Here is a 21,357-nt window from a genome sequence, read left to right on the forward strand (position 1 = left end):
AACAGCTTCAACTCTTCTGGGAAGGCTGCCCACAAGGTTTAGGAGTGTGTCTATGGGAATGTTTGCCTATTTTTCCAGAAGCACGTTTGTGAGGTCAGGCACTGATGTTGGACAAGAAGACCTTTGAGATGAATTAGAGCGGAGACTGCGATACAGGCTTTCTTGTCCACATCAGTGCCTGACCTCACAAATGTGCTTCTGGAAGAATGGTCCAACATTCCCATTTCTTAAACCTTGTGGACAGCCTTCTCAGAAGAGTTGAAGCTGTTATAGCTGCAAAGGGTTGGCCAACTCAATATTGAGCCCTAAGGACTAAGACTGGGGTGCCATTAAAGTTCATGTGCGTGTAAAGGCAGGCATCCCAATACTTTTAATTTTACTTATACAGTGTCTTGAAAAAGTATTCATACCACTTGAAATTTTCTATATTTTGTCACGTTACAACCAAAAACATCAATGTATTTTGTTGGGATTTTATGTGATAGACCAGCACAAAGTGGCATATAATTGTGAAGTTGAAGGAAAATGATAAATGGTTTTCAAATTCTTTTACAAATAAATAAATGAAAAGTGTATTGTGATTTGTATTCAGCCCCCTTTACTCTGATACCCCTAACTAAATTCTAGTGGAAACAATTGCCTTCAGAAGTCACCTAATTAGTAAATAGAGTCCACCTATGTGTAATTTAATCTCAGTATAAATACAGCTGTTCTGTGAAGTCCTCAGAGGTTTGTTAGAGAACCTTAGGGAACAAGCAGCATCATGAAGGCCAAGGAACACACCAAATAGGTCAGGGATAAAGTTGTGGAGAAGTTTAAAGCAGGGTTAGGTTAAAAAAAATATCCCAAGCTTTGAACATCTCACAGAGCACTGTTCAGTCCATCATCTGAAAATGGAAAAAGTATGGCACAACTGCAAACCTACCAAGACATGGCCGTCCAGCTAAACTGACAGGCCGGGCAAGGAGAGCATTAATCAGAGAAGCAGCCAAGAGGCCCATGGCAACTCTGGAGGAGCTGTGGAGATCCACAGCTCAGGTGGGAGAATCTGTCCACAGGACAACGATTAGTCGTGTACTCCACAAATCTGGACTTTATGGAAGAGTGGCAAGAAGAAAGCCATTGTTGAAAAAATGCCATAAGAAGTTCTGTTTGCAGTTTGCGAGAAGCCATGTGGGGGACACAGCAAACATGTGGAAGAAGGTGCTCTGGTCAGATGAGACCAAAATTGAACTTTCTGGCCTAAAAGCAAAATGCTAGGTGTGGCAGAAAACTAACACTGCACATCATCCTGAACACACCATCCCCACTGTGAAACATGGTGGTGACAGCATGATGTTGTGCGGACGCTTTTCTTCAGCAGGGACAGGAAAGCTGGTCAGAGTTGATGGGAAGATGGATGGAGCCAAATACAGGGCATCTTAGAAGAAAACCTGTTGGAGTCTGCAAAAGACTTGAGACTGGGGCGGAGGTTCACCTTCCAGCAGGACAACGACCCTAAACATACAGCCAGAGCTACAATGGAATGGTTTAGATCAAAGCATATTTATGTGTAAGAATGGCCCTGTGAAAGTCCAGACCTAAATCCTCTATCAAGACCTGAAAATTGCTGTTCACAGACGCTCTCCATCCAATCTGACAGAGCTTGACAAGAATGTGCAAAAATGTCACTCTCTAGCTGTGCAAAGCTGGTAGAGACATCCCCAAAAAGACTTGCAGCTGTAATTGCAGTGAAAGGTGGTTCTACAAAGTATTGACTCAGGGGGGCTGAATACAAATGCATGCCACACTTTTCACATATTTATTTGTAAAAAATGTTGACAATTTATCATTTTCCTTCCTCTTCACAATTATGTGCCACTTTGTGTTGGTCTATCACATAAAGTCCCAATAAAATACATTTATGTTTTTTGGTTGTAACATGACAAATAGTGGAAAATTTCAAGGGGGTATGAACACTTTTTCAAGGCACTGTATATACGATATATATATACATGTTTTGCCTTTCATTTCTATTTTAAACGGAATGGGTTTTTTACAAGGTGAGGGATTACATATACTTTAAATGCACATTGATGCCAGTCTCCTCACCCCTTGTTCCCCTGGTAGCCGGCGCACACCTCTTTTTCCTGGCTTGTGGGCAGTCTCTCGACATCCCCACGTATAATGCAAGGCCTGAAAACTTCAGAGTGCATTAGAGGAGAGTCTGCAGGGAGAGAAAAATGTGAAATGACAGACCATTTCACACAGAGTTCATTCTCTACATAGAAATGCCTAGAGATTTTCAAAACCCTTCCTAAAACACCCAGAAGCCTGGTGAAGGGAAATGGTAGTTCTATATAAAAAAAATTACTGTAGAATCAGAGGTAAAGCCAGGAACCCAACGTACCTTCCTCTCCAGTCTCCACCCATACGGTAACAGCTTACACTTCAGCCTTATCAGTTAAGGAAGGAAACAGCAAGCTGTAATCCTCTCTTCTTGGCTGTACCATACATTGTTGAGGAATGTTTGTGACAGGAATTCTTTCAGAAAAGAACTGGGGTGGCCATAGGGTTGGAACCTCATCCCTTTAAAACCGAAAACACATATTAATTACCCAGTTCCTGTGGCTGATTAAGGTGCTAATTAAACTCACTTGGCGCTTTATCTGCATTAAATTAGCCTCAGAACCTGTGTAATTCATGTGTTTGGGTTTAAAGGGATGAAGTGGCAACCCTAGGTGGCCAGCTGAGCAGGAGGGAGGAAATACAGATTCATCATGTATCTTTTTCTCAGTCAGACAGCATGTGTGATAAAGATGTTCTCTGATAAGGAAAAAGTCATAGAAAAAATGTAAGGCCCCAAGCACACTGGATGCTTAGCCCTGGTGCATGGGGTTCCAGCATTTCGCCGCAGGTGGAGGCCATAGGTGTTCCATTCAGCCCCTGCCAAATTCTGCTGCTTCGGCTGGACAGAGCAGGGCACACCAGTGTTCCCCACAATGGTTGACTACAGGAACCATTAAATGCAAATTTAGGTTCTGAGAAATGGATGTTCAAAAGGCCAGGTCCCAGATAGCAAGAATAACTTGCCACAAATTTGTGGCAGTGTTGAATTTTAAGTCTTGTAAACTTACTGCACAATTTCACTGGCAAGTTGTTCACTTGTAAAACACTTGAAGCACAAGTTCTAGTTGACACTTTTGTAGAAAATTTGCATGGCAAGTCTCTAGCAAGAGCAAAGTTGCAGTGGTGAGTCTACAGCAAGAGCTCTGCAAGTCACAGTGACCCCTGTGGTGAGAGAACCAGAACTTGCAGCAGACTTGCAGAATGTTTGCAAAGAAAGTTGATCTGGTGTCATGCAATGCAGACTTGCTGCAATTAAGCAACAATCCTGTGAAGCCTGGCAAGTCTAGCAATAGCTTAGCAAGTCATTTTCAAACTTGCAGCACAATTGCTTGCTATTTGGAGTGCACCATGAAAGTTCTGCCTAATATTTTAATCATAGGAACATTGTATGAAACTCAAGCTGAGAACAACTGTGTCAGCGTTCTGAGTTTAGCCTAGCTGGAACTTCTCCTGCATCAGCAGTCCAGTGACTGATTCTACTTGTTACCTTGTTATACCAAATCTCTTTCATTATAAAAGCTTCTACAAAGACACTGGATATATGTCCCTTAGCTACCAAACAGATTTTTCCAATCTTTTCCAGTCTTGATATTGGCAAGCGAAGGTAAAAGCATAATAAAATAAAAGGTAACTTGTCAGGTCATTATCACTGTCTGTGTCACCAGCTAAAAATTAGAGAAATTAAAAAGTTTGAGTGAACTCAAGAGGCTGCATTCTCAGTGATATCACTGGTGGTCTATAGTGAATAGGTAGTTTGCATTCGTAGTGATGTCACTGGTCTATAGGAAATAGATTGTTATAGTTTGCATTCTCAGTGATGCTGCGGGTCTCAAGGGAATGGATAGGCTGAGTTCTCAGTGATGTCACTAGCCTGTAGCAAATGGATAGGCTGAATTTGCAGTGATGTCACTGGTCTATAGTGAATGGATAGGTTGCATTCTCAGTGATGTCACTGGTCTGTAGCGAATGGATAGGCTGAACTCTCAGTGATGTCATTGGTTTCTAGTGAATGAATAGGCTGCATCTCAGTAATGTCACTGGTCTCTAGAGAATGGATAGGTTGCATTATCAGTGATGTCACTGATCTATAGTGAATGGCAAGGCTGCATTCTCAGCGATGTCACTGATTTAAAGTGAATGGATAGGTTGCATTATCAGTGATGTCACTGGTCTGTAGTGAATGAATAGGCTGCATCTCAGTGATGTCACTCATCTATAGTGAATGAATAGGCTGCATCTCAGTGATGTCACTCATCTATAGTGAATCAATAGGCTTCTTCTCAGGAATGTCACTTGTCTCATGTAAATGGTATGACATTTTTATTGCAGTGGCACATACATATGTTCATGTTTTTATTGCTTGCTTGCTGGAAAATATCTTTTATATATATTAGGCTTCCTGTCAGCAGCAATCCTTGGGTAGTGGGTATTAAACTGAAAATAGTGCAGGATCTAAGTTACGCTCATTGATGGAGTGTATGCAATATGAGAACGTTCTTGGAACGATTTGGAAGTGGTTCTTGGTTTGTTGATGATGTCATAATGATGAATGCACATAAACATATTTTATTCTCCTGTCATTTTCTATTAGAGCACTGACCATGCACCACGTAGACACAAGCTCCCTATACGCCCTCATTACATTTCTCCTATACAACAATCTAAGTTATATTTTACAAACACAGCCAGCATGTAAAAGTAACTCTACATTATGTAAGTATAATATCAAGAAGCATTCTAACTCGCTTGGATGTGCCAGCAGATTGGGATTTTTACTTTTGGATGCTGATCCTCTGATGAAGTCTTTACAAAGAAAAATGTTAGTATCCCCTGATGATGTCTTACGACAAAATGCCTAGGTAGGAGGACAAAATGACATCATCACTAGATGCTTAAATCTTAAGCCGATCGGCGGCTCTTCTGACAGGGGGGGTCTGCGCTGATTGTTTATCAGCGCAGCCCCCCCCCTCAGATGACCACACTGGACCACCAGGGACGCCACTAGGACCACCAGGGAAGGGGGCAACATGTGGATGGCCAGGTATGTACCCCATGGCCATCCACATGTTCAAATTAATGCCCAATCTGTGCCAATCAGTGCCCACAAATGGGCACTGATTGGCACCAGTATGTAGTAAAAGACATCAGTGATGCCCAGCAATGCCACACATCAGTATCATTAGTGCCACCCATCAGTGACATCAGTACCCATCAGTGCCACCCATAAGTACCCATCAGTGCCACCTACAAGTGCCCATCAGTGCCGCCTATGAGTGCCCATCAGTGCCGCCTATGAGTGCCCATCAGTGCCACATACCAGTACCACCTATCAGTGCCCATCAGTGCCACCTATCAGTGCCGCCTATCAGTGCCCGTCATCAGTGCCCACAAGTGCCACCTCATCAGTGCCACCTCATTGGTGCCACCTCATCTGTGCCCATCAGTGCCGCATTATCAGTGCCCATCAGTGCCGCCTTATCAGTGCCCATCATTGAAGGAGAAAACGTACTTATTTACAAAAATTTTTAAAAGAAACACAGAAAAACTTGTTTTTTTTTCAAAATTTTCGGTCTTTTTTTATTTGTTGCGCAAGAAATAAAAATCCCAGAGGCGATCAAATACCACCAAAAGAAAGCTCTATTTGTGGGGAAAAAAATGATAAAAAAATTTGTTTGGGTACAGTGTAGCATGACCGCACAATTGTCATTCAAATTGCGACAGCGCTAAAAGCTGAAAATTGGCTTGGGCAGGAAGGTGTCTAAGTGCCTGGTATTGAAGTGGTTAATGAAAATTAACTTAAATGATTTTAGCAAATGGCTGCAATATGACAAAGAGTAAAAAATTTCAGGGGGTCTGAATACTTTCAGTCCCCACTGTATATATATATATATATATATATATATATATATATATATACATTTTTTTTTTTTTTTTAACTGTAATTTCCAAGTGCATTCAAAATTTTTGGTTTCGGCACCAACATTTTCATTTCGGTGCACCTCTCGTATCAAGGGTATAGATAGAGGATTATGTTCACAGATACCCAAAATTAATTCAAATACTTGCTTAAATAGGAATATGTCACTCTACTTTTTATGAGAATTGATTAAAGCTGACAGCTGTCAAAATAGTAGCATCCAGAATAAAGGAAATTGTCAGAATTCAATTTGCAGTTTCATTGGGCTCTGACTGCTGTTATTGATCCACTGCAATATGACAAACACATCTTAATTTTAGTGTGTTGTAGTCTTTGTTATTTGATCATTATATATAGTGCCAACATATTCTGTAGCATTTTATAAAGAACGTGGAACCATTTACATGAGCTGATTGCAGTAAAAATACTTTCCTCTATCAGGCTTGTTTGTGATGCTTTTTCACATAAAGTTTTTCACCTTGATAACTTAAGTAAACAGTATATGGATTATTATGTCAATGACTGTTGATAAGATGGTCATAAGAGAAGCAGCTGCAAATATACCTTGGGGAAAACCCAAAGCTTCAGTCCCATGAATATAAAGGTATTGATTGCTCTGCTCTGTGTTACATATCTATGGGTAATGAATGGAAGAGAATTGATGAGGTCGCCATTGCCCTTACCGCAGCCGTGTTGTGGTTTCTTTATGAGCCCTGCAGACATGCTGAATATGTCGATGACCTTGGTGAGGACAGCTTGTCATCCTATTTATGTACCTATGTGGAATTTAGCTGTATAAGCAATTGCAGGCAATGACTTCGAGGGGCTTAAATTATAAAATGATTTACTCTGCAAATAGTGAGGCTTCTGTTTAGTTCCTTTGATGATTTTAACTGTCATTTTTTATTTTAAATTCTACTGTTCCTATGAATAAAATAGGCACATACTCAAGGCTGGGATAATATTTATTTTTCTGTAAATCATTTTATTGATATTTTGAGAAGGAAGGTAATTATAGATAGGATGGTAACCCAAGACCTTAATAAACAAGCTATTTTTTCTTTCCTCCCATCCCCCATTTTCTCATGCAGGTGACAAGAACAAAGGAGCCATTCAAAGAAAGATTCTACAATAGACACATGTCATCCAAGAATATATAATAACAATATTCCAAAGGAATATGACTGGATGATAGTAAACAGTATGCAAGCTAATAATAGTCGCTAGTGACCTAATTTTGGAATTCCTTAGTGATTGTATTAATACCTAGTGAAGTCTAACTTTAACCACTTGATGGGTGGCACAGTGGTGCAGTGGGTAGCACTCTCACCTTGCAGTAAGAAGGGTTGCTGGTTTGAATCCCGACCACGACACTACCTGCCTGGAGTTTGCATGTTCTCCCTGTGTCTGCGTGGGTTTCCTCCGGGTACTCCGGTTTCCTCCCACACTCCAAAGACATGCTGGTAGGTTAATTGGATCCTGTCTAAATTGGCCCTAGTATGTATGAATGTGAGTTAGGGACCTTAGATTGTAAGCTCCTTGAGGGTATAGGGACTGATGTGAATGTATAATATATATATATATATATATATATGTAAAGCGCTGCGTAAATTGACGGCGCTATATAAGTACCTGAAATAAATAAATAAATAAATAAACCACTTCAAGCTCGGAGTGTTTCACTTCCTTCCTGCTAAGGCCATTTTTCAGTTTTTAGCGCTGTCACACTTAGAATAAATATTACTCAGTCATGCAACACAATACCCAAATTAATTATATATATACATATATATATATATATATATATATATATATATATATATATATATATATATTTTTTTTTTTTTTTTATGAAAGACAGTTTTTTTGTGGTATTTAATCACCACTATTTTTTTGCTATAAATAAACAAAAAAACAAAAACAAAGTTTTGAAAAAAAAACACAATACCCAAATTAAATATATATATATATATATATATATATATACAATTAATTTGGGTATTGTGTTTTTTTTTCAAAACTTCAAAACTTTGTTTTTCAAAAACTCTGTCTTTCATAAAAAAAATAAAAATATATATATATTTTTTATTTTATATATATATATATATATATATATATATATATATATATATATATATATATATATATATATATATATATATATATATATAATTTTTTATTTTTTTTTATGAAAGACAGAGTTTTTTTGTGGTATTCAATCACCACTGTTTTGTTTTTTTTTTGTTTTTTTTATGAAAGACAGAGTTTTTTTTTTTTGTAGTAATCAATCACCACTGTTTTTTTTTTTTTTTTGCTATAAATTAAAAAAAAACAAAAACAAAGTTTTGAAAAAAAACATGTTTTTCTTTGGTTCCTTTATAAAACTTTGCAAATAAATAATCTTTCTTCATAAATGTGGCCAAAAATTTATTTTGCTAATTTTTTTGGTGGAAAAAAACCCCAAATAGATGTATATTGTTTTAGTCTGTGTGAAAATTATAGGTTGTAATTCAAACTATAGTATATATTGTTAATACTATACAGGATTTATATAGCGCCAACAGTTTAAAGTAGAGTTCCACCCAAAAATGGAACTTCCGCTTTAAGGGAGGTGACCCCCTGACATGCCACATTTGGCATGTCATTTTTTTGGGGGGGGAGGGGAGCGTATACCCTCTTTTTACCGCGGCACCGGAAGGGAGATCATCTCTCCCCCTCCCTCTCGGCAATCATCTGGGACACGTCACAGGTCCCAGAAGATTGCCGGCCAGTCATGGCGAGAGGCGTGGCTCGCGCATGCGCAGTGGGTGCCCCGCTGTGAAGCCACAGCCGGGAGCCCACAGTTACAATGCTGGCACTGCAGAGAGGAGGGGGAGACTAGCAGGGCTTCGTTCCCCCGCATCGCTGGACCCCAGGACAGGTAAGTGTCCGATTATTAAAAGTCAGCAGCTGCAGTATTTGTAGCTGCTGACTTTTATTTTTTTTTTTTAAGCAGAACTCTGATTTAAGCAGCACTTTACAATATAAAAGGGAGACAATGCAGTTACAATACAATAAAATACAAGATGATTAAGAGGGCCCTGCTCAGAAGAGCTTACAATCTAATAGGGTGGGGCAGGTGGTACAAAAGGTTGTAACTGTGGGGAATGAGCTGATGGAAGTGGTAAAAGATTAGTTGGAGGTGTAATAGGCTTCCCTGAAGAGATGAGTTTTCAGGGATTGCCTGAAGGTAGCTAGAGTAGGAGATAGCCAGACAGGTTGAGGTAGAGAGCTCCAGAGGATGGGAGAGGCTCTGAAGAAATCCTGGAGAGGAGCATGGCAGGAGAAGACAAAGGAGCTTGAGAGTAAGGGGTCTTGAGAGGAGCGGAGAGGACGGTTTGGGTGATATTTGGAGACAAGGTTGGTGATGTAGCTCGGGGCAGAGTTGTGAATGGCTTTGTATGTTGTGGTTAGTATTTTGAATTTAATTCGCTGGGTGATTGGGAGTCAGTGTAGAGACTGGCGGAGAGGAGTGGCAGACACTGAGTGGTTGGTAAGGTGGATAAGTCTGGCAGCAGCATTCATGATAGACTGAAGAGGGGACAGACTATGGAGAGGTAGGCCAATGAGAAGGGACTTGCAATAGTCAAGAGTAGTATATATACACCATATTGCCAAAAGTGTTGGGACGCCTTCCTTTACACGCACATGAACTGTAATGGCTACCCTGTCTTAGTCTGTAGGGTTCAGTATTGAGTTGGCCCGCCCTTTGCAGCTATAACAGCTTCAACTCTTCTGGGAAGACTGTCCACAAGGTTTAGGTGTGTCTATGGGAATGTTTGACCATTCTTCCAGAAGTGCATTTGTGAGGTCAGGCACTGATGTGGATGAGAAGGCCTGGCTCGGAGTCTCCGCTCTAATTCATCCCAAAGGTGTTCTATTGGGTTGAGGTCAGGACTCTGTGCAGGCCAGTCAAGATCCCCCACCCCAAAATCGCTCATCCATGTCTTTATGGACCTTGCTTTGTGCACTGGTCCAAATCATTTGGTGGAGGGGGGATTATGGTGTGGGGTTGTTTTTCAGGGGTTGGGGTTGGCCCCTTAGTTCCAGTCCTCAGCATACCAAGACATGTTGGACAATTTCATGCTCCCAACTTTGTGAAAACAGTTTGGGGATGGCCCCTTCCTGTTCCAACATGACTGCACACCACTGCACAAAGCAAGGTCCATAAAGACATGGATGAGCTTGTGCCATTGGGTAATATTGGATGAACTGTTGTGATCGGCTCTCGAAAGCTGTGTACTAACGATCCGATTATCGTACGATCGTTTTGAAAGCGAAATTGTCGTCCGAATTTCTGATCATGTGTACAGGCCTTAAAACCCCCTATCAGGCTGTTTTTTGCTTCTTTGAAACACTGGGGAGATTTCTATTACTTACTGTCATAGAGATGCAACAGGCAATTTTTCCAAAGTGAATGGAATTACCATCTTAGAGAGTTGTCATAGGTTGAGAGAGTCAGAGAGTAAGAGCCCTTGCACACTGGGGCGGGGGCGGCGTCAGCGGTAAAACGCCGCTATTATTAACGGCGTTTTACCATCGGTATTCGGCCGCTAGCGGGGCGGTTTTACCCCCGCTAGCGGCCGAGAAAGGGTTAAATACCACCGCAAAGTGCCTCTGCAGAGGCGCTTTGCCGGCGGTATAGCCGCGCCGTCCCATTGATTTCAATGGGCAGGAGCGGTAAAGGAGTGGTATACACTCCGCTCCTTCACCGCTCCGAAGATGCTGCTGGCAGGACTTTTTTTACCGCCCTGCCAGCGCACCGCTCCAGTGTGAAAGCCCTCGGGGCTTTCACACTGGATACACAGCAGCGGCACTTTCAGGTCGGTTTGCAGGCGCTATTATTAGCGCAATAGCGCCTGCAAACCGCCCCAGTGTGCAAGGGCTCTTATGCCCTGTACACACGGTCGGATTTTCCGATGGAAAATGTCCGATCGGAGCGTGTTGTCGGAAATTCCGACCGTGTGTGGGCTCCATCGGACATTTTCCATCGGATTTTCCGACACACAAAGTTGGAGAGCAGGAGATAAAATTTTCCGACAACAAAATCCGTTGTCGGAAATTCCGATCGTGTGTACACAAATCCGACGGACAAAGTGCCACGCATGCTCAGAATAAATAAAGAGATGAAAGCTATTGGCCACTGCCCCGTTTATAGTCCCGACGTACGTGTTTTACGTCACCGCGTTTAGAACGATCGGATTTTCCGACAACTTTGTGTGACCGTGTGTATGCAAGACAAGTTTGAGCCAACATCCGTCGGAAAAAATCCTAGGATTTTGTTGTCGGAATGTCCGAACAAAGTCCGACCGTTTGTACGGGGCATTAGAATAGGTTTCCCAGTTGAAGGATTTTTCTTCAGCCCTTTTTCTGGTTTTCCCATCACTTTCTGTCTTAGTGACATGGATAACCAGGACAAATGGGTTGACTCACCCCAGCAGGGATATAGCAATAAAAACCTGATAAGTGGTCTAATGCCGCGTACACAGGAGTGGATTTTCCGTCAAAAAAATCTTGGATGGTTTTTCCGATGGAATTCCGCTGAAGCTTGGCTTGCATACACACGGTCACACAAAAGTTCTCTGAACTTTCGACCGCCAAGAACGTGGTGACGTACAATACTACGACGAGCCGAGAAAATTAAGTTCAATGCTTCCGAGCATGCGTCGAATTGTTTCCGAGCATGCGTCGGAATTGGTATAGACGATCGGTATTTCCGATCTGAACTTTTTCCAACCGCAAACTTGAGAACCTGCTCTCAATCTTTTGCTGGCTGGAATTCCGCCAGCAAAAGTCCGATGGAGCATACACACGGTCTCATTTTCCGACCAAAATCTCTCATCGGTCTTTTGCTGGCTGAATTTCCGATCGTGTGTACGCAGCATTTCACTTCCTCATTCTATATAAAACCACAAAAAAAGGTTTGCCCTCACATATACTTTCAAAAGCAGAAAGCTTGGTTTAGTCTGCACAGAGGACAGGTACACTTTTAAAGGTTTTCTTACAAAAAGAACACTTGGGACCACAGCTGTTCACAAATAAAAAGAAAAAGTAATTAACTATCTCATGCAGTGTTCAGCTAAATGTTATATTGAAATATTTTATATATTTTTGGTATAATCAATCTGAAAAAAAAACAAAAAACTGTGGAATCTGCATCCATGGCCAATCATGTGCAGGTAACCACTGCATGACTGATTACATACGAATGGCAGCGAATAGCTGTGGGCAGTTAGCCTGCCATTGCTTTAAATGTGGCTTCCCTTCCGGACCAGCCGCAGCAGTTTTACTGCAGCAGGTTGGCTCGGATGGGCAAATCGATGTTACCTTACGCCGCTTTTCCTTTTGGTCACTAGGGACACGCGCGCGCCGCCAGAGACGTGCGCGCACCCGCATCGTGTGCCCAGAGGCGAGATGACCACCAGGAACCCACGATCGCTCGTGACAGAGTGAGAACCGGGATCTGTGTGTAAGCACACAAATCCCGGTTCTTTCAGGGGAGTAGAGACAGATCGTGTGTTCATACTTAGTATGAACACACAATCTCTCTCTCCTCCTAGACAGTCCCACCCCCCCTACAGTTAGAACACAGTGAGGGAACATAGTTACCCCTTGATCGCCCCCTATTGTTACCCCCTTTCCTACAAGTGACATTTATACAGTAATCTGTGCATTTTTATAGCACTGATCACAGTATAATTGTCAATGGTCCCAAAAATGTGTCAAAAGTGTCCAATTTGTCCGCCGCAATATCGCACTCCTGATGAAAATCTCTGATCGCCGCCAATACTAGTAAAAAAATTAAAAAATAATAAAAATGCCATAAATCTATCCCCTATTTTATAGACGCTATAACTTTTATAACGTTTATTGTAATTTTTTTTTACCAAAAAGATGTAGAAGAATACATATCGGCCTAAACAGAGGAAAAAAATATATTTTTTTTAAATGTGGGATATTTATTATAGAAAAAAGTAAAAGATATTGTTTTTTTTTTTTTTTCAAAATTGTCGCTCTTCTTTTGTTTATAGCGCAAAAAATAAAAACCGCAGAGGTGATCAAACACGACCAAAAAAAAGCTCTATTTGTGGGAAAAGAGGACGTAAATTTTGTTTGGGTACAGCGTCACACAACCGCGCAATTGTCAGTTAAAGCGACTCAGTGCCGTATCGCAAAAAAATGGCCTGGTCATTCAGCGGCCAAATCTTCCGGGGCTGAAGTGGTTAAAGCTATTCGCAGAGAAGACCGCTGAGTCTCCTGCAGGTAATTGCAGTCAGCCCCATTGTCAAGTGTGAATAGGGCCATAGAGCTGGGGATCTAAAAGGTCACTATGGTGCATTTTCATTTTGAGATATGATTGCACAGATAGCATACAAATATTTTGTACGCGTTGTGTCATTTTACCTGTTTTCTGTTCAATTATTCATGACCCATATTTCATTTTACTGATGTATGTTATCCATGTAATGGTTTTCTATATATTAGGCATTCTATTCCCTGCAGAACCTATTATGAGATTACAGAATTAATCACATATACAGTATAATGTAATTGATCGGACTAAGCAGACAGATATACTAGTATTAAGGGAAAAAGAGATAAGTAAGTGCAATTGCTAGTGATTTTCAATTGTTTTTAGGCATATTATGAATTCTTCTTTGCATTTCTATCGAGTTCTATAGGAGCTGAGGAGCTCGGCGGATATAAACAATGCACACAAAAACATGCATGTCGCATATTTACAGGAGCTAACAATGAGGTTTATGGGACCAAGATACACCTGAATACATTGAAAAAAGCTCATGTTGTTTTTTGAATGTAGGTTGTTGCGCATAGGGCGACTGAGTGTAGGCATGTGCAGTTCGTTTTGTTCCGAATTAGTATTCAGACAAATTTTTCATTATTCAAAGATTCGGATATATCCGAATACCCGAATTACAATATAAACAAATTTTACCAAATGCTCCGAATAACGAAACGAAATAAGTCTGAATTTCAGAGATTCGGACTGAAATTCGAATTGAATTTTACAATGAACTCCAGTCGAATTCTAACTACACATATTGCTGAAATCAAAGAAATGTTATTAGAGTACCATTTCGAAATAATGCTGTTTTTGTTAAGCCAAAGGTGATTTAACTACTTGCGTACTGGGCACTTACACCCCCTTCCTGCCCAGGTCATTTTTCAGCTTTCAGCGCTGTCGCACTTTGAATGACAATTGTGCGGTCATGCAACACTGTACCGAAACAAAATTTTTTATAATTTTCTTCACACAAATAGAGCTTTCTTTTGGTGGTATTTAATCACTGCTGGGTTTTTTATTTTTTACTTAAAAAAAAAAAAGACCAAAACTTTTGAAAAAAAAAATTTTTTTACTTAGTTTCTGTCAGTACATTCTGTAACTAAGTAATTTTTCTCCTTCACTAATGTGCGCTGATGAGGTGGCACTGATGGGCACTGATAGGCTGAACTGGTGGGCATTGGTGAGGTGGCACTTATGGGCACTGATGAGGCAGCACTTATGGGCACCGATTAGGTCCCACTGATGAGGAGGCACTAATATGCCGCACTTATGGGCACTGATATGTGGCACTGATGAGCACTGATAGGCGGCACTGATGGGCACTGTTAGGTGGCACTGATGGGCACTAATAGGTGGCACTGGTGGGCACTGATTGCTGGCACTGGTGGGCACTGATTGCTGGCACTGGTGGGCAATGGTGGGCACTGATTGGTAACACTTTTGGCACTATATTACAATCAGGGCACTGATGATCAGTGCCCTGATTAGATGTGTAGATGTCCCCCTGCATGGAGATGCAGCTGATCGGCTCTCCTTGCCTCACACTCTGTCAGTGTGAGGCGAGGAGTGCCGATTACTGGCATCTCTGTGTTTATATGTGGCCGGCTGTGATTGGACACAGCCGATCACATGGTTAAAGAGCTGCGGACGCGGCTCTAAACAGAGATCGGGCGCGATTAGGCACGAGAGCGATCACATGGTTAAAGACCCGCGAACGCGGCTAAAGAGCCCCCTTCTTGCTGCCACCTCCTGTCCCTTTAAGAGCTTCTAACAAGCAGACACATATATCCAGCCTCATTCAAGTTGGTCTTTATCTGTGGGGTCGCATATCTATCTACTGTTGGGTTTGTGCTGAGAGTGCAGTGCATGACACAATCCTAGCACAGAGACTGAGCTGTCAACCAGAGGGCCAGTCCTTGTCACCTGTTCACTGTGATAGTCTCTGACTGGCTATCACAGTGATCCATCACTGTACAGCCTGCCCCTGTGTTGTTTTCTTCTTGAATGGAGAAAAAAACACATTGTATTACATAGAGGATACATTATGTAATACATTGTATCTTTTTCTTCTTGCTGGAAGAGAAAATTGTAAATAAAAAGTGTGTGCAAAAAAAGGAATAAAAAGAAGCAAATAAAGATAAAATAGCTAGATCAGAGTTTGATCTAGGTCAGGGTTATAGTTAGGGTCAAAGGTCATGATAAGAGTCAAAGGTCAAGGTCAGTGTATTTTAGGTAGGATTAAAAAAAAGCATTTTTTTTAATGTATTGTCATTGTCAGCATGTTTTAGGTAGGAAAAAAAAAAAAAAAGCAAAATGTACCTACTACAGGTCCTACTATGGGTACAAACATCAAATAACATACACATGCGCTATACCACTGTGATTGTCAGGAGCAGGAGAATCTATTTTTGGTTGTTCTTTGGTGGTAGGTTATGGTAATAGCAAGAAATATACTATTTAAAAAAATATATACTATTTTGTGTCAGTGATGCACAATTCCTTTTGGGACATGTAGTCCTTGAATGGATATGTACTTCAATAAAGTGAGGCCAGTGTATACTGATGCTCTCTGCCTCCTCAATCTCAGTGTACCCAGACTATGGAAACACTAACAAAAATTCTGACTAAGCAGTAAAAGAGCTTTAACCCCCTTCTTGCTGCCACCTCCTGGCCCTTTAAGAGCTTCTAAACGCCGGGAGGTGGATGCGGGGATTCGGGTCACGTGACTGCTGTCACAGCGGTCACATGGTCGGAAAGCTCCCAATTGCAAATATGCATCTCAATGTAGAAAATGCATGAAGGGAAAAAAAACGTTTGAGTTTAGAACTACTTTAACCATTTCCCGACTGCGCTATAGCCAAAAGACAGCTACAGGGCGGTTGTACAGTTCTGGCAGGGCATCCATGGACGTCCTCCCAAAACCACGCCCCCCACAAGCACGCATCCAATCACAGCTTCCCTTTACCATGTGATCAGCTGTGTCCAATCACAGCTGATCATGTGTAAACAAATATGTCAATTATCTGCATTCCTTTCTTCACGCGTTGTCATAAGAGAGGAGAGCCGGTAGCCGGCAACTGTAACGGGATATTTACACTGATAATCAGAGCATTGATCATCAGTGTCCTGATTATCAGTGCAGCCCCAACAGTGCCAATCAGTTCCTATCAGTGCTGCCTATCAGTGCCTATCAGTGCCGCCTATCAGTGCCCATCAGTGCTTCCTATCAGTGCCTATCAGTGCCGCCTATCAGTGCCCATCAGTGCAGCCTCAGCAGTGCACATCAGTGAAGAAGAAAATGTATCTATTTGCAAAATTTTATAACAGAAACTAAGAAAATCTTTTTTTTTTCAAAATATTCAATCTCCTTTTGTTTGTTTAGCAACAAATAAAAAACACAGTGGTGATTAAATACCACCAAAATAAAACTTTATCTGTCTAAAAAAAATGATACAAATTTCATATGTATACAGCATTGCATGACCGCCCGACTGTCATTCAAAGTGAGACATGCTGAAATATGAAATTTTTTTTCTCCTTCCCTTTATCTATTTGTGTATAGTTAAGACGCATAGGTCAAAATCTATACAAATTATTAGAACTATAAAATAAGAAATGTGAATTTGAAGACCTTGTATATCTATTAAAAATAGAACTGAATTGCGTTATGATATATTTTGTGATACGCATGCAATTGAATTATGTTTGTTTGGTTTTTTTTTGTATAAAAAATTGTTTAAAATAAAATATAGAATATAAAAAAAAAAAAAAAAGAAATATGAAAATTGGCCTGAGCAGGTAGGAGGTGAAAGTGCCCAGTATTGGAGTGGTAATTGTGATTTTCAACTCCCAAAGATCCCAGAATTTTAAACAATGACAAAAACATGTCAGAGTACACTAATAAAGAGGTTAAGGTTATGTAAAAAAATGACTAACACTGCAATAATAACTCATAATATGCCCTTAATAAAAATACACTTTGATTTCCCTTTAGTAAAAGGAATAGAAGGAAGGTCATTTGTATGCAGAACTCTGTGTACACAGCCATTCTTCAGCGTACCATGCCACTTTAAATTCACTTGCATTCCAACCGGGTAAGTGCAGCTGACCTAAAGCTGCAAATAGCAGTCAATGAAAAAATGTGCAACCTCAGCTGCAATCCCTACAACTGAACATGGTGTGACATAAAGCACACTGAACAACTTTCTTATTCACTTCCCCTGTATAAAGGTATTTTCATGTTACTTATTATTTTTTTAACCTGTCCTTTGGGAGTTTTAGGCGACCACTGGAATGTAAAGGATGGACAAAACACTAGCATTCACTCTTAGCAAAGCTCCATCAGTGGATACATCTGTTGGTTGGGGTGACAGATCCAACTGGGACAGGGGTTTTTGGAGGGGACTGGGGCTAGCCTTCTACCCACTGATTATGGCCCATGGAGGAGGCTGGGAATTTTGTCTGCTTCTTCCCATCACAGCATGGAAAAGGGCTCAGTTCTCCTTCTGTGATTGAGCAGATCATTCTCTAATGATGGACAACAACGTGATGAACGCTGATTAATGGATTCATTCTCTGAATAAAGACAATAAAGCTTCCCTTCTGGAGTGGATGGGAAAGTGTAATTATAATCTTGTACAGGCTAATGGTCAGAGAGAATATGGGGGCCCTCCTGCAGACTGGGTTGGAGAAGCTCCTCCACTTGAGATATACATATTTATCAAAAATATCACTCAAGAAATCTACGAAGATAAATTAATTCTACTTTTTCAGACTGCTGGAACATTGTATGAGTTTTGTCTTATGATGACTTACCTAGTGGACAGATTACACAAGTGAAAGCTGGTTAATGAGATTTTGACAGCCTTGGGTCTTCTTCCTGGGGGAACTGGTGCGCAAACTGTCTGGGTGGGCACTGTCTGGGTTGGCACTGAACTGGTACCAAACTACAGTGGTGGCTGGTACTCCATAATTCGGCAGAGGTGGGCGTCAAACCAACGGCAACGCCACCCGACCCCCTGAGACAGGCATGAATGCGGACCCCCCCCCCCCCCGTGGGAGATGGACGGATGGCCTCCTTACCTTAGGAGGCAGATGCCCTGCCTGCCCGAGTTGACTCTGATCTCCTGCGGGCAAGCCATAGTGGTGGCTGGTGGGTCGGTCCTACCCCTTGGCCAATAAGATTGCTTCTCCTTCCGGTAAATTGGGAATCACAATCCGCTTCCTGATTGGCTGGAAGGAGATTTAGTGTGAAAATAGCGAATATTCATTTGCTATTGTCACACAACTGGGTGGGCTTGGAGTGCAGTGAAGTGTGTGTCGAGCCCACCCTTTTTTGAAGCCTTTTAGAGCTTCTGGCTCTAATCATGTGCTTAACCCCCCCCCCCCCACTGGAATTCATGCATCCGGCACCCTGTATGTAGATCAGGGGTCGGGTGCATGAATATGGGGGGTGGTGCCCATGTGCCCCTAATGGACGGGCCACCACTGCTGAACTGTCAGGGTGGGCACTGACCTGAGTCACCTAGGCTTCTCTAGGTGACCAGTTGTCAGTTAGCTTACTGTTTAATTAGGATCACTGTTTATGTTAGCTGTTCATTAGATGGATTGATGATATTACTGTTTACAGTTTTCATTGTTTAGGATAATGTGATCAAGCTCTTACCTGATTTTGTGTGGTTTTTATTCTGTGTGAATTTACAATAAAGTCAGTTCCAGTTTGCATCTAAGTTAGTGTCGTCTAGTTCTTGGGTGCAATTCTGAGCTATAATACCTGGTTCCTGGTTCCAGAGTGGAGGAAGCCATATCTGGGTGTACCCAGGGTGCCAAATAGTCCGTCATTGTTGGAATTTAGCTAATTACTTGTTTTTACCCAACATAAGAGCAGAGCCAGGGCTTTATGTTATACAGAATAACATACTTGTGCTTGGGATTCAGGTATGCATGCTTACCCTTCAGGGGCTACTGGAAAGTTGGGTCCCTCCTAGCCTTACTCTAGGTGCACTGAATTGCTGTTGCCCCAAATATTTACTGACCCATCAGCAGTGACTGGCATCCACTTCATCAAACTTTTAATGCAGGTTTTTATCTGTTTAATGTCCATGGGAGAGAGGGTTAGGGATTACAGAATACCCAAAAATAGCAACATAGTACTACCTCAGCTCAAAAGAACTTTGGTAATGCCTCTGAAAGGCTAGCAGTGTGCCTTTAAGTCAAGAATGTTGATCTTTAATTGTGTGCATTTGAAGTTTAGACCAGCAATTAACTGCACAATCTTTTTCTGAAGGTGCTCCCCTTTAACAACCACCTTCCTGTCTTCCAGACAGGCCCTAGCATAGGACCATTTCCAATCCTTGGGATTTGGCTCTGGAACAATATCCTTTGCAGGTAGCAGGTTTAAGAGGCAAAAGGACCTCTTCTTCAGTTACCCTTGCCAGGCAGCATGCCTGAAAGACAAAGGACCAGCAAACACTACATCCTCTTTAGGCAAAGCCTGGGAGGTTAAGGACAATCCAACACTACGTTCTCTTCAGGCAAAGTGACAGCTAACACTACTTCCTCTTTAGGCAAATCCTAGGAGGCTAAGGGCTCTTCTAGAAGGGCTCCCCGGATATTTATCTCCTTTCTCAACCCACATCAATGGCAATAAACCTCCTAGTGGTTAGCTGGGATGAAATAAATATTCATTACCCGTAAAATTGCATCTTCTTGCTCTATCTACTGGAAAACACTTCCCAGAATCAAGCAGAAGTAAACAATCTTTTAGGTTTAGGGGAACCCAATAAACTCAAGAAGGTAAACAAAGTTTGGCCAAAAGAGCTTTTTTGGCCATACTTCTCCTGGGGATCTACACTTCTGTGACCCATATTCAGCTGACAGTGGGCTAAAACCCGCTGCCAGCTGATGTCACAGAGCCACTCCAGGCTCTGCAGGGATCCTGACAATAATGTCGGGATCCACCTAGATACTTGATCGGCAGCTGGTTCAGCCTCTCAACGAGCCTGAGCCAGCCACTCCTGCCTCCTCCACAGCCCAGTGCTCAAGTGAGCACTGGAGTGGCGGAGAAGAGAGCCGGTGACTGACAGTCGCCGGCTCTCTGCTCAATGAAGACTGAGAACTGAGCGATCAGTCGTCTTTAATCGCTCAGTTTTCGGTATAGAGCTGGCAGGGGATAGCTGCAGCATCAGAAAGATGCTGCAACCATCGAGGTGAGTACGTATGCTTGCTTTTTTGTAACCCCATACCTCTTTTAAGCTCAAGTTTCCCACTTGAATACATGAGCGATCACCCCCTGCAATGTGTCCTGTACAATCTACTGAATATACACTCCACTTTATTAGATACACCTGTTCAATTGCTTGTAACACAAGTGGTGTCACTGTTGGCCAAAAAAAAAAAATTACCACCAGCCGCCACTGCAACCAAGGCATGCAGTATACCATCTCTGAATGCACAACACATCGAACCTTGAAGCAGATGGGCTACAGCAGCAGAAGACCACACTGGGTGCCACTCCTGTCAGCTAAGAACAGGAAACTGAGGCTACAATTCGCACAGGCTCACCAAAATTGGACAACAGAAGATTGGAAAAACGTTGCCTGGCCTGATGAGTCTCGATTTCAGCTGCGACATTCAGATGGTAGGGTCAGAATTTGGTGTAAAAAACATGAAAGCATGGGTCCTGTCTTGTATGAACGGTTCAGACTATAATGGTGTGGGGGATATTTTCTTGGCACACTTTGGGCCCCTTAGTACCAATTAAACTCCACGGCCTACCTGAGTATTGTTGCTGACCATGTCCATCCCTTTATGACTACAGTGTACCCATCTTCTGATGGCTCCTTCCAGCGGGATAATGCACCATGTCACAAAGCTCAAATCATCTCACCACTGGTTTCTTGAACATGGCAATGAGGTCACTGTACTCCAATGGCCTCCACAGTCACCAGATCTCAATCCAATAGAGCACCTTTGGGATGTGGTGGAA

At 41.8% G+C, this 21,357-nt stretch overlaps 1 protein-coding gene across 1 annotated transcript in view; it reads left to right on the forward strand.

Annotated features, from left to right (window-relative positions):
* Window positions 1-21,357, forward strand: part of LG11H16orf46 (linkage group 11 C16orf46 homolog) — a 96,609-nt gene that overhangs the window by 48,684 nt on the left and 26,568 nt on the right. The window lies entirely within an intron of this gene.

The sequence above is a fragment of the Aquarana catesbeiana genome, linkage group LG11, assembly GCF_042186555.1.
Source record: "Aquarana catesbeiana isolate 2022-GZ linkage group LG11, ASM4218655v1, whole genome shotgun sequence".
Taxonomy (NCBI): domain Eukaryota; kingdom Metazoa; phylum Chordata; class Amphibia; order Anura; family Ranidae; genus Aquarana; species Aquarana catesbeiana.